The sequence below is a fragment of the Antechinus flavipes genome, chromosome 3 (assembly GCF_016432865.1).
Source record: "Antechinus flavipes isolate AdamAnt ecotype Samford, QLD, Australia chromosome 3, AdamAnt_v2, whole genome shotgun sequence".
NCBI lineage: Eukaryota > Metazoa > Chordata > Mammalia > Dasyuromorphia > Dasyuridae > Antechinus > Antechinus flavipes.
In genome coordinates, this window is record NC_067400.1 from 258,780,926 (window position 1) to 258,796,508 (window position 15,583).

The window sequence follows — 15,583 nt, forward strand, 5'->3', positions numbered from 1 at the left end:
CCACTGTTTCTCATGACCCTTTTGGAGAAAATTTTTAATATTTAACCTGATCTGTGTAGGGGCTACATGTTGACACCAGTGCAAACATAGGTCTTCATCATACATGGATTATCATCATCTGTAGTAAGGTAGCTAAAAGGTCATCATGTGCTTATATATTAGTGATTCAGCGAATTTTTGTGCTTTTAAGAACATTTAATTGAAGCCTCTTTTGTGGGGATAGGAAGATAGGTTTCCCTTTCTTTCCAGAAAGCAGTCCTCTTCCCCAAAATGCTATCCTTGGGTCCTCCAAATCCTCCTTTGGAAAGAGTTTTCCAATAACCACTGGACACTATTGGCAGTAATGTAGAACAGCCCCATCAGTTTGAAACTTACCATAAATAAAGGATTTTCCCACCAGTGCCTTCTCTTCACAAATTTGCATGTCATCCTCATATAGAGGCTATGCTAATCTTCTCTGTATTATTCCAATTTTAGCATATGTGCTGCCGAAGCGAGCATCCACCATTGCCTTCTCTGGGGACGTGCACCAGAGTGCAACAAAGTCCATGTGGCACAGGTCCCAAGGGCCTCCTAAGTATTATGTAAAAAAAGCCTTTAGCAGTTTCTTTAACATAATTCTTAGATAATTCAAAAATTTTAGTTAATAGGGAGGACATTGGACTATTATTCCTGGTAGAGCTATTCTTCCCAATTCCTCCCAATAGTGAGATCACTATTCCTCCCAAATACTCAACATATGTATGTAACTCAACAAAAAGATAGTTTATAGCATTTATCATCTTCAGGGAACAATTCTTAAAAAAACAGACTCATTCTCATCTGTCACCAGTTGTTGAGCACCAGACAGATTAATTTTTAATCTACCCAGAGAATCCTCATTATACCTTATAATATGTGACCAGCACTGTCAGAACAGGAAAGTCACCTGGGAATCTTGTTCTAATTTAATGATGCCATTACAATGGAATATTGCTGAAAATTCCAAATATTATGAGGGTTGTGTCTAATTCTGCTCAGTTTAGTGTTTCAGATTTAGAAAGAAAAAAAAATCCAAAATACTCATAAGACTATTTAACAATTAATAAAGGAAGATTTACTTAGCCATAGCATGGAAAGGATACTCAGCAATGAAATAATATTGATTTACCAGCTTCTGGGATGTCCATAAAAAGCATGAGTTGCTGCTGACTTATATACTCGGGGCATAAAAAAAATTTCAAAGGTCTATGCAAGACTTCGGCTCTGATTAACCCCAAAGATGGCTTTAATAAATTTTTTGATTTGGCTTTTAATAAATTTGTTGGCTACTAGCCTAGCCAACATGGTAGATATTGCTCTATTGCAATAATTTTATCATGTCCCATGAGTTCACATCATTTGTATTTAAAAATCTCATAGACTGATAACTCCAATCCTTGTCTCTCTTCTGAACTTTAGTTCTAATTCATCAATTCTTTCTTGGTATTTCAAAGTGGATGTCACACAGACATATCCGATAACATGTTGGAAACAAAACTTAAGAATTTTTTCCCCTTAATGATCCCTCTTCCAATGTTTTCCATTTTCATTTTAGGTCTTCAAGGTTGATAATCTTGAATTTTTCTCAATTCCTTCCTCCATAATTTGCACAGAAATGGTAAGGTTGTTAAAAATATTTCTTCCCAGGATAGAGGCAGAAGAAGAAATTTCCCCACACTCCTCCCCTCAACACACACACAAATTTACCAGAGTAGGACATCAAAAGCAATCTACTGAGAACAACAAAAAAAGACCTGAGAAACAATCTTAGGAGGCAAATAGGATGAGGAAAATCTTAATGAGCATGACATGTGAGAGTTGGTTGAAAAAATCAAATATAATGAACATGATAAAGATAAGAGTTAGGGCAACCATCATATTGGACTTGAACTTCAAGGGCAAAAGTAGCAACTAGAGTTTGAAACTACTTGCTTTATGATTTTTTTTATCTTGATGGTCAAGATAAAACTACCTTCTGTCCTATAAAGAGATAGTAACAACACAGATTTACATTTATATGGTACAAGACCAGATTGAAGAGTAAAACTTCATGTAAGACTTGACAACTCTCTTTCAATATATGTTGTGTGTGTGTGTGTGTGTTTGTGTGTTTTGAAGAATGGGACAAACTGATCAGGGCAGTAAAAATATTGGGACAATCAATTAACAAGCATTTCTTAAATACTTATTATATTCCAGAAACTGTGCCAAGTGATAAGAATACAAAAACAAGCAAAAAAAAAAAAAGTGAATCTCTGATTTCAAGGAGCTTACATTCAAATTGGGCAAGACAACAGGAACTGACAAATAGGATCAGGTAGGGATGAGATATTCCCCACAGGTGATAAAATCTGGAGAATGAGGGATTGCTAGTTTGGGACCTTCCCCAAAATGAAGGTTCTGGGAAGAACTCTTCAATGTAAGAAGGGGCCTGCAGGGGTTAATAGAAGAGGTCCCTGAATCATGGTGATGAAGTATAAAGAATGAGAGATGATTGAAATGGATCTTTACTTAAAATGGAGATTCAGAAAACAGCTTATCAATAAGAGCAGCTCACAGACCAAACAAAAATGTTCTCCAAACTTTGGCATCAAGTAAAATGACTAAATTGAAGTAGTTCATTATAAAGTGTTTGAGGATAAAACTGAAGAGATTCAGGGAAGAGGACTGAAGGACACAGTATGAATTGATGAAAAATCACTTCTCAGATCGTTTCAGCTTTGGCTTTGGAATTCTGGAACATATTGATCTGTAGATTAAATATAATCCTATCCTTGGCAATTTTACTTTGACCTTTTATATGGAACTAGTAGTCAGATAAAAATTATGTATTAAGCACCTACTATGTGTCAATTACTGTGTTGACTGCTAGCAATTCAGAGCAGCAAAAACAAGGAAATGATGACACTAACAAGAGAGATAACAAAAAACCAAAAACTATACCAATTGAGCTATATGCAAAACTAATACATAAATATGTATAAATAAGCTATATGCAAAATTAATATATTCTTCTCTGTATTAGAGAGAGAATTAAAAGAGATTAGAAAGTGTTTCCTATAGAAGGAAGCATTTTATTTGGGATTTAAAAGAAAGCCAGAAGAACATAGGGATGAGGAGGATAAGCATTCCAGGCATGGAAGACAAAAATGTCTGATTTAAGAAACATCAAAGATGTCAGTGTCATTGGATTGAAGGTATGTAATGGGGTATATGGTGTAAGAATATTGAAAGGTAAATCCTTGACAGACTAAGTTATGAAAGATTTTGAATACAAAAAAACAACAAACTGTGTATTTGATCCTGAGGGTGACAGGGAGTCATGAAGAGTGAGACCTGATCAGACCTGGATTCATCATTGCATACAAGAAATGTAGGACAGACTGGATTGAGGCCAAAGAAAGAGCTGGCAAAGAGGAGATCCTGCCCTGGATCCAGCAGGAGTGATATAATTTTTTTCTGGAAAATTAAATCTTATTTTCTATTAAGAGTTCAATAAAATTATCAGCAAAGTATAAAAACAAGCAAAATGAGAATGAAAATAGGAGTTAAAAGTTGAAAAGAGGTACTTTTAAATTATATTAAAAATTTTTAACAAAGATAGTAGTCAAAAAGTGAGATGAAATACCTTGGATTCTTCTATACTGGAAGTGTTAAAATGCTTACTTAGAATATTGCAATTCTGTGACTATAAAAATTAAAGAGAAGTTTGGTGAAAGCACTTAAAGCCAAGCTACTGTAAAAACAAATTGTTGAGTAATAAGGAACATCAGGATAAAGCCTCTTTTTGCTTAGAAAATTAGAGAAGGGGCAGCTATAAGGAAATACTATACTAGGGCTAGAATTAAGATGCCACATAAAGCTGTGAAATTACAATATAAATTCATATAATACTAATGATAAAAGTAATAATTAATTATAGCTCATATTGTAATCCCATTTATGGGCAACTAGGTAGTGCAATGGACAGAGTGCTGAGTCTGGACTCATCTTCTTGGATTCAAATCTTGACTCAGACATTTACTAGCTATGTGAATCTGGACAAGTCATTTAATCCTGTTTGCTTCAGTTTCCTTATCTGTAAAATGAAATGGAGAAGGAAATGACAAACAATTCTTGGCCAAGAAAACTCCAAATAAGGTCACTAAGAATTGGACACAACTGAAATGACTAACAATTTATAAATTCCTTTAATAAGAATTTTCCAGTTCTCTTTCCTGAAAAGTTACTGAAAAATGCTAGGTTAATCTTTGCATGTATTTGGAAATATAAAATGCCATTAAAATAAAAAAAAAATTACTAGGTTAACACTATCTAAGGCTTTTTGTCTTTTGAAAATGTTTTTTAAAAGAATTATACAGGTCAAAGGATATGAACAGACAATTTTCAGAGGATGAGATTGAAACTATTACCACTCATATGAAAGAGTGTTCCAAATCATTATTGATCAGAGAAATGCAAATTAAGACAACTCTGAGATACCACTACACACCTGTCAGATTGGCTAAGATGACAGGAAAAAATAATGATGAATGTTGGAGGGGATGCGGGAAAACTGGGACACTAATGCATTGTTGGTGGAGTTGTGAACGAATCCAACCATTCTGGAGAGCAATCTGGAATTATGCCCAAAAAATTATCAAATTGTGCATACCCTTTGATCCAGCAGTGTTTCTATTGGGCTTATATCCCAAAGAAATACTAAAGAAGGGAAAGGGACCTGTATGTGCCAAAAGGTTTGTAGCAGCCCTGTTTGTAGTGGCTAGAAACTGGAAAATGAATGGATGCCCATCAATTGGAGAATGGCTGGGTAAATTGTGGTATATGAATGTTATGGAATATTATTGTTCTGTAAGAAATGACCAGCAGGATGAATACAGAGAGGACTGGCGAGACTTACATGAGCTGATGCTAAGTGAAATGAGCAGAACCAGGAGATCATTATACACTTCGACAACGATATTGTATGAGGACATATTTTGATGGAAGTGGATTTCTTTGACAAAGAGACCTGAGTTTCAATTGATAAATGACGGACAAAAGCAGCTACACCCAAAGAAAGAACACTGGGAAACGACTGTAAACTATCTGCATTTTTGTTTTTCTTCCCGGATTATTTATACCTTCTGAATCCAATTCTCCCTGTGCAACAAGAGAACTGTTCGGTTCTGCAAAGATATATTGTATCTAGGATATACTGCAACATATCCAACATATAAAGGACTGCTTGCCATCTAGGGGAGGGGGTGGAGGGAGGGAGGGGAAAAAAAAATCGGAACAGAAACGAGTGTCAATTTAATGTAATTATTAAATAAAAAATTAAAAAAAAAGAAAATAAAAAAAAGAATTATACAGCTTTCATTTTGATTACAACTGGTAGAGAAAATGTTATTTTTTTAAATCAACAAATATAGGGAAATTATTGCATTAAGGTATGTGAGTCATTCTCAGATCTTAATTCTGTGCTGAATTCTGAAAAGATCATTCTAAATATTTCCCAGCATTTCATTGTGACTAAGTGTTAGTTCTGAATTAGGTTCACATATTCCTAAATATTTCTCTTCTCCTTTTGATAGATCTGATGTAGGGAAAAATTGCATTAAAATTCTAGGTGTGAAACTTGCTAGCTGTATGATTGTGAGTAGGTTGCCTAACCTCTCTGATCTTGTTTCTTCACTGACAAAAAGGAGATAATAATACTTCACAGGGTTATTTTGATGCTCAGATGAGATAATGCATGTAAAGTGTCTTACAAACTTTAAACCTGCTATCTAAATGTCAATTATCATTGTTATTGCTATGATTATCCTTCAAAATGTACTCATGAGGGTCAAAGGAAACAATAGAAAGAAGAATAAAGAAGAAGGGAAAAAATATACTGGTTTTGAGTTGACAGTCATTTTCCGTTAGCTCATCTACTTTTAAAACTCTTTAAGTAGAAGCAAATCAAAGAGAATAATAAAACTCCATGTTTCTATTCCCTTGTTACTGAAATGAACACTTTGAAATAAAAAGTGAAGAATTAAATTTTCCCCAACTGTTGACCTGTCACTTAACTTCTCTTGACCTCAACTTTGTCATTTATAAAATAAGAGGGTTGGGCTAGATGAGTTCCAAGATCCCTGCATGTGCTAAATCTATGATTTTATAAAGGAAGGAAGGAAGGAAAGAAGGGAAGAAGGGAGGGAGATATGGAAGCAGGAGGGAGGAACAAAAGAAGGAAGAGAGAAAGAAAGGAAGGGAAAGAAAGCAGTCATATTCTTATTACACTATGGTGTATGGCATGTAATTCATAAATAGCAGACCAAAAATAATATCTTTGCTTATATTTTTACTTAGCAAGAAATTTAAGGGGAAAGCTTCACTTACCTTAATAACAGCCTTTAAAACTCAAGTAGAATGGAGATCATTTCACACATTTAAAAAGTGGTCTAACAAGTTTTCTTTTTACCTTGTCTTATAAATCAAAAAATACTTGTGAAAACTAACCAATGTGGTAGAGTTACCCAAAGCAAAGATTGCATCTGATGTAAAAACCTGGTCATCATGAACATTTTTGGGGGTAAAATATTTTTGCTATTTCTTTGTTAAAGCTTTTTATTTTCAAAACATATGCATAGATGATTTTAACATTCACTCTTGTAAAACCTTGTATTCTAAATTTTCCCCCTCCCTTAACCCAGCCCCTCTTCTAGATAGCAAACAATCCAATATATGTTAAACATGTGCAATTTTTCTATACATATTTCCACAATTATCAAGCTGCACAAGAAAAATCAGATCAAGAAGGGAAAAACATGAGAAAATAAAGGAAATGCAAATAACAATAAAAAGAGTAAAAATAATATATTGTGATCTACACTCAGTTCTCATAGTCCTTTCTTTGGGTGCAGATGAGTCTCTTTATCACAGAAACATTGGAACTGTCCTGAATCATCTCATTGTGGAAAAAAAGTCACATCCATCAGAATTGATCATCATATAATCTTGATGTTGCCATGTACCAGAACCTTGTTCTGCTCACTTCACTTAGCATCAGTTCACTTAAGTCTCTCCAGACCTCTCTGAAATCTGAAATCTGCTGATACTTTCTTATAGAACAATAATATCCCATAATATTCATAAATCGTAGCTTATTCAGTCATACTCCAACTGATGGGCATCCACTCAGTTTCCAGTTTCTTGCCATTACAAGAAGGGTTGTCACAAACATTTTTGCATATGTGATTCTTTTTCCCTACTTTATGATCTCTTTGGGATGCAAGTTGGATGCTAAATTTTAAAGAAGGAATTAATTCTTTTAAAACATTTACAAAAGAAAGGGCACCTATCATTTGGTTCTGGGAGCAATTCACTTGCTGGTCACTATTGAGTTGGATAAATGGAATAAAAAGTAAAACTTAGTTTTATAAGTACTGTTCTTAAAACTATACCTATACTGACCACTAATAAAGTTCATAAATTTAGTAGGAAAAGGCTGCAGTGCTTCCTGCATATGCTCCTGTGTTCAGTTCATTCCCAATGACCAGGGACCTTTAGACTTACTGAGGTTATGGTCCTTAGAGATGTATACTGTATTCACTAATTGATCTCTTTATTAAGAGCCATCAGGTGAGTAGCTGATTCTTGGACAGCAGATGGGTAGCTGCTCTCAAATTCAGTTACTTTTCATTAAGAACCTTCTTACCTCATAAAGAGGCAATAATGTGAAGTCCTTCTTTGTACTTTAAGATCTTAACAACTTGATGGTTCTTATCTGTCCTTTATCTTCAATGATTTTATCAACTACACATTAGGGATGTTCTGGTCAACCCTCTACCATTATGATTTTATTTATTAATTAACGATGAATCACTTATTAATGATGACAATGTATATGCAGAGCTATAATTAAAGAGAAATTAGTTGAGAATTTTTTTTGGTCTTTCTTTAGTTAATTTGAATTTATTTTCATTCAAAATATTTCATAGACCTTGGTCAATTTTTTCCCCTTCATCTTTTACCCCCTCCTCTCCATCCCAGTCCAGCTCTGTATTCAGGGCTACTCAATATCCTTCCATGAACAAACAAGCATAAGGCATGACCACTCTCATTTATTTTAGCTTTAAAAGAGGAACACCGGGAATTTATTCAGGCTGCCAGGAACCTGAAATTTGCTGATGAATGGATGTTTGGCTGAGCTTAGTAAATTTTCAGCTAATTGAAAGCAGATAAAAGAGTAATGTATCCACCTTGAGAAACATCAGATTTCTAATAAATAATTGGGAATGGCAATCTTTTGACATATGAACTGAGGAGGAAACAGCCTTAAATAAATTCAGGACTAATTCCTATCCCATAAATTATACTGTATTTAGCAGTTCTGCTATGTGAGAAGATTAAAAGCCATAAATCTCTTTGCAACACAGCCTGTGACAGTGTTTTAAACACAGAACACATGGGATATGGAGTAGAGTTTTTATGGTGTTTGATAGTCCACAAGCTTTCATGAATTTATGTGAGTGAATTTGTATTTTTTGGGGGGGGGTGGTTTGCAGAGAGGGATGCTCCATTTCCTTCTTTCCATTGATTTGGATTCAAAGAAAGAAGCGTTTAGAACACCATAAAGAACACGATTTGTTTAGAATAGATTGACATAATAGGTCGATTTGTTTGACCTATAGCCAGCATGAGACAATCTCAGAGTGAACTGGCAAATGTTCAATCCAATCTGGATATTTTGAGTGATACCACAAATGACAGGATGAATCATATGATGGGAATTTTCATTACCATCCATAAACAAATTGCCTCCTGCTCTAAATTTCTCAGTGGTGAAATCTAGAAAGGGTCCAATGATAATATCTGACCAAAATTATCATCTTCTTAGAAATCTATGAATCAAAAATTCAATTTGAGAAGTCTATGAAAGTGTTGACAGGGGGATAGATTTGTTAGATTTGTGGACAAAACATAGCCACTGACAATTTATAGTAAGTACATGCTCAAATGTAAAAATCATGGCATGTTGGAGCTGGAAGGGACTTTAGATTCAAAGGTTTAGAGCTAGAAGGAACTTTAAAGCTGATCTAGACCAAACTTTTTGTTTTATAGATTAAGAAATAGAGGCTAGAGCTCAGGAGGATACAGATAGGAGGTAAAGTGGAAAGTAGATTTTCATGCAAAATCTGGAACAGACTGAATGAATTCACTGGAGATGGGAGGCTGCAGGATGGGATGGGTTACCTCTAGTAGGTAGATTCCATGGGGGTCTTATATAAAAAAAGTCTAGCATTTTTTTTAGTAGTACCTGATTCTCTGTGACCCCATTTTGGGTTTTCTTGACAAAAATACTGGAGTGGTTTCCATTTCCTTCTCCAGTTCATTTTATAGATAAGGAAACTGAGGCAAACAGTTAACTTGCTCAGGGTGTCACAAGTGTCTGAGGTCTTACTTGAATTCGGGTCTTTCTGATTCTAGGATCAGTACCATTCAGCTGACAGAAGGCAAATGTTATACTTAAAAGTTTGTATTTTTTCCTGTAGAGATGTCCTCTAAACATCTTTCAGCAGAAAATAATATAATTGGACATGACTATGCTAATAATAGGCAGCTAGGTGGTACAGTGCATAGCGTGTTGGGTCTCAGGTAAGAAAGACTCCTCTTTTTGAGTTTAAAATTGGCCTTACTAATTGTGTGATCCTGAGTAAGTTGCTTAATCCTGTTTGCCTTAGTTTCCCCATCTGTAAAATGATCTAGCGAAGCAAATGGGAAATCACTTTAATATCTCTGCCAAGCAAACCCCAAATTGGATCACAAGAGTCAGACATGACTGAAAAGTGACTCAGTTATAATAATAGCTAGTATTTACGTAGTAGTTTAAAGTTTATAAAATACTTTACAAATATCATCTCATTTGATTTTCTCAAAAAACCCTATTAGGTAGGTGCAATTATATCCCCATTTTATAGATGAAGAACTTGAGGCTGAGAGAGATTAAATGATTTAGGACTTCCTGATTTTGGTCCAGTATTCTGAATACTATGCATCTCAGTGCCTCAAGAGGATATCACAAGATTACTTTGGATAATCCATTCCAATGTGTAAGAGCTCACGTTATCAAGGAATTCTTCTTTCTAGCTAACATAAATTCCTCTCTCTTCAACTTAACCCCCTTTTCTTTTGTTCATTCCTTTGCAAAGGCAGACAACAGCTGAATGCCACTCTTGGTTGGTGATTCATATGTTTGGAAACTATTATTAAAATGACCTTTTCCCTTCCCCTTCCTGTTAAAAAAACCCTAATTCCTTTATCTTTTTTCTCATAGATCATATCTCCTGAATATTTAATTAGCACTATGGTATAGTGGAAAGACCACTAATTTTAGAGTCAAAGAACCTGCTTGAATTACATAACTTCTATAGTGCTCTTCCTCAACTAGTAAAATAAGCTTCCTTTTTTAAAAAAAAAATTGAGATAATAATAGTATCTACCTTGAAGGGTTGTTATGATGATAGAAGAAATGTTATAAACCTTAAAATGCTAAATAATGTAAGTTATGTTCTTATTATTATACATGGTTTTTTAGGTGGTACTTCAAAAGGCAGCTAATATTTATGTCTCATTTCCTCTCTCCCAGTGGAAAAGAGGAGAGCTTCTTGCCAAACTATACCTATTGACAGTCACGGCTAGCTTGGAGGTGGGCATTTCTCTCCATACTTGCTTACACTTCTTTTTACCTTTCTTTTTTAGAGAGGAGGAAACTTCAAATTGTCTTGTTCAAAGCAATTCAGCTATCCAGAGATGAGGAAGATAAGCTTAAAGTTTTTGCCAGAGGCAATGTCCCAAATCCACAAAGATTCTTTGTTCTACTTGTTGTACATAGTACAGATTCTTAAAACTGGTTATTAATCAAACATAGCATATAAGCATAATAATACAAATATGGTATCACAGGAACAGCTTCAAAGTACGGATTAAAAAAAGAAATCAACTTCAAAACAATTGCAATAGATTTAGGATGGAAAATGCTATGTGCATTTAGAGAGAGAACTATGGAAACTGAATGTGGATTGAAGCATGGTATTTTCACTTTTTTGTTTTTGTTTTTCTTTCTCTTTTGATCCCCCCCCCCCGCTTTTTAATCTAATTTTTCTTGCACAACATGACAAATATGGAAATATATTTTAAAATATTGCATATATTTAACCTTTATCATATTGCTTGTTTTCTTAGGGAAGGAAGAGGCAAAAGAAAGAGGGAGAAAAATATGGATCACAAAGTGTTACACAAATGAATGTCGAAAATTATTTTTACATATATATCAAAAAATAAAATACTATTTAGAAAAAATACTATAAGCATGAATGTAGTTGACATACTTTTTAAACTAAAAAAATAAACGAAATAAAAAAGAAATGACCTTTAGTCATTGACCAGAGATTTTTTGCCCTTATTTGATATTCTATATAAAACTGTGAGCCATTTACTCACTGAATCTCCTCTGAAGATTATTCCAACAAGATAGAGCATACAGTAGTTATGATAAATCATAAATGTTTTGGCAGGTACCTGAAATAAGAGAGGCATCTAAGAATTGACAACCAAAAACTAAAACTAAAACCTTAGCAGTTTTTCTATAGTTTTTTTTTTTTAAAGGGACTAATGAGATGAAAATCTTTATCTAAAATCTTTTTCAGAATTCAGCTAGGCCCTGAGCTGACTACCCCAGGGACCATATAGCCATGGTACTGCTTGCTTAGCTCCCCTGATATAGCTTCCCAGTTTCAGCATCTCTTATTGGGCTCCTTCTAAATGTTTCTTCCAAGCTTCATTTTAAATCCACTGTTGAGTTTCCTTGATGTTCCCTGTTTGTGATGAATCAAAGCATTGAGCCATAACTCCCATTTTGACCCTAACTTATGAGACAGTTAATCCAAGTCATAGTTACAATTTTTATTTATAATAAATGATTTATGTTACTCCCTACTTCTAAAACCTATGTCCTACGATACAGATTCAGCTATAGATTCTCTGAATTTTTAAAAAAATGTTGAATATAGATAGATAGATAGATAGGCAGCTAGATGGGATAGAGTGGCAGACTTGAGGTCAAGAAGAGCCGAATTCAAATGATGTGGGCTGCACCTTTTTCAGGGCTGCTTTCTAGATTTTTGTCCATCTATCCCATGGCTCCAAGAAGCAGTAGCATGTGCAGCTGTCATATTCCATAAAACTGTTTTGGCAGAAGGACTAAATCAGGTTAAAGATAATTATTTGGCCTCAAACTTGTTGATGAGTGAGTGTCTACCCCACACATATGAAGACTTTCCATGGTGAAGAGGGCAGATGAGAACAATTTCTTCCAGTGGAATATGAAGGCAGTGGAAGCAGATACTGTAAAATGCTTAACACTTGGACAGATATTGAAGATAACAAAGTCATCCACTGCATCCTGGATTGCTAATCACCTTGCTACTATACCTTGATGGCTCTGGAAGAGAGAGTAGGCTGAGAACTTTGTGCAATTCTAATTCACTTAAATCCATTTCATGTGTGAGTCAAAAGACAGCGCACATACCTTTTTTTAATTTTTTTAATTTTTTTTTTATTTTACCATTTTTACCTACCTAGAAGTGGTGAAACAGTAGGTGCAGATACTTCGAAATCTGTAGTCACAACTTTTCACATAGATAGTCCATGGCATAGTGTCATCTTCTCACTGGGTTAAAATAGCAATGAGATTTGGCAGCCTTCTAGGTATCTGAGCAACCCTTTTTAAGAGTCATACTATTTGTCTCCTTGAATGATGAAGTGACTAGAAGAATTGTCCTAAAAATTTCTCACTTCACTTAACCTAACTATGGCCTGCTTATTGTGATAGGTGCTTACTTGTACAAAAAATATACAAAAACTTTTATGAAGATGATTTCCTTCCCAAATGTTAGTATAGACTATTTATGCACAGCTATGATAAAGCCTTTTTTAAATTCAATTTTATTTTTCTTATTTTTCTTTTTTTTATGTTAAACATAGTAATATGTTAAATCCAATATATGCATACATATTTATACAAGTACTGTGCTGTACAAGATAAAAAAGAGAAGTGAAATAAAATGCAAGCGAACAACAAAAAGAGTGAAAATTCTATGTTGTGTGCCACATTCAGTTCCCACAGTCCTCTTTCTGTCTCTTCTTCATCTCTAAACAATTGGAACTGGTTTGAATCATCTTATTGTTGTAGAGAACCATGTCCATCAGAATTGATAATCATATAATATTATTGTTGCTATGTATAATGATCTCCTGGTTCTGCTCATTTCACTTAGCACCAGTTCATAAAGTCTCTCCAAACCTCTCTGTATTCATCCTGCTGGTCATTTCTTACAGAACAATAATATTCCATAATATTAATATACTATAATTTATTCAACCATTCTCCAATTGATGGGTATCCAATCAGTTTCCAGTTTCTTGCCACTACAAAAAAGGCTGTCACAAACATTTTTGCACATGTGGATCCCTTTCCCTCCTTTAAGATCTCTTTGGAATATAAGCTCAGTAGAAACACTGATGGATGAAAGGGTATGTACAGTTGATAACTTTTTGAGCATAGTTCCAAGTTGCTCTACAGAATGGTTGGATCCATTCAGAGTTCCATCAATAATGTATTAGTGTCCCAGTTTTCCCACATCCTTTCCAACATTTGTCATTATCTTTTCCTGTCATCTTAACCAATCTGAGAGGTGTGTAGTGGTACCTCAGAGTTGTCTTAATTTGCATTTCTCTGATCAATAGTAATTTGGAGCACTTTTTCATATGACAAGAAATAGTTTCAATTTCTTCATCTGAAAATTGTTCATGTCCTTTGACCATTTATCAATAGGAGAATGGATTGAATTCTTATAAATTTGAGTCAATTCTCTGCATATTTTAGAAATGAGGCCTTTATCAGAACCTTTGAATATAAAAAATGTTTTCCCAATTTATTGCTTCCCTTCTAATCTTGTCTGCATTAGTTTTGCTTGCATAAAACCTTTTTAACTTAATATAATCAAAATTATCTATTTTGTGATTAATAATGATCTCCAGTTATTCTTTGGTTACAAATTCCTTCCTCCTCCACAGATATGAGAGGTAAACTATCCTATGTTCTTCTGATTTGTTTGTAATATTCTTTATGTCTAGATCATGAACCCATTTCGACATTATCTTGGTATAAGTGTTATGTGTGGGTCAATGCCTAGTTTCTGCCATACTAATTTCCAATTTTCCCAGCAGTGTTTGTCAAATAGTGAGTTTTTCCCCCCAAACTGGGGTCTTTGGGTTTATCAAACACTAGGTTGCCCTGTGAACTTAACCTATTCCACTGATCAACTATTCTATTTCTTAGCCAATACCAAATGGTTTTGATGGCCACTACTTTATAATATAGTTTTAGATCTGATACTGCTGGGCTACCTTCATTTGCATTTTCTTCCATTAATTCCCTTGAAATTCTTGACCTTTTGTTCATACAAATGAATTTTGTTGTTATTTTTTCTAGGTCACTAAAATAGATATTTGGGAGTTTGGTATAGCACTAACTAAATAGATTAATTAGTTTAAGGAGTATCGTCATCTTTATTATATTTGCTTGACCTATCCACAAGCACTTGATATTTTTCAGTTGCTTAGATCTGACTTTATTTGTGTGAAAAGTGTTTTATAGTTTTCCTTATATAGTTCCTGACTTTCCCTTGGCAGATACATTTCCCAAAATTTTACATTATCAATAATTATTTTAAATGGAATTTCTTTTTGTATCTCTTGCTGTTGGATTTTGTTAGTGATGTATAAAAATGCTGATGATTTATGTGAACTTATTCTGTATCCTGCAACTTTGCTAAAGTTGTGGATTATTTCTAATAGTTTCTTTGTTGATTCTCTAGGGTTCTCTAAATTCACTATCATATCATCTGCAAAGAGTGATAATTTGGTTTCCTCATTACCTATTCTAATTCCTTTAATCGCTTTTTCTTCTTTTATTGTTGAAGCTAGCATTTCTAATACAATATTGAATAGTAATGGTGATAGTGTACAACCTTGTTTCACCTCGATCTTATTTGGAATGGTTCAAGTTTATCCCGATCCCCATCCCAGTTTTTAATGGGAATGGATGTTGGAATTTATCAAATGGATAAAGCCTTTTGAGCTCATGTTAGTTTAATCAGCCACTGTTGAATATACTATACATTGCTCCCAACTTAGTAATATCATTTTGATCTACACTTAAACACACTTGAAACACCTTTCATGGCTTAACCTTTAGGATATTTTTTGTATGAGGTAATAGACAACCATCTTGAATTCATATGACTTGTTTCTTCATTCTAAATTTACTGACCAGCAATCAAATTGTTTATGACTTTTCAATTAACTTCTCATCATTTTTTCCAACTTACTAAGGCATCTTTACATTTAGATCTCAGCCCTCAGGTTAGTGTAACATGCAGACTATCAGAACAATCTAGTTTTTTTAATTATTATTATATCACTTTAGTCATTGAGGGAAAGTTTGAATGATGTTGAACCCCCAAATAAC

The 15,583-nt window shown here is 34.1% G+C and overlaps 1 non-coding gene across 1 annotated transcript; it reads right to left on the reverse strand.

The window, feature by feature from the left end:
* Window positions 1-394: 394 nt before the first annotated feature.
* Window positions 395-501, reverse strand: LOC127558441 (U6 spliceosomal RNA). The gene has a single exon (XR_007952831.1). It is a non-coding gene; the product is annotated as a U6 spliceosomal RNA (small nuclear RNA).
* Window positions 502-15,583: the final 15,082 nt, after the last annotated feature.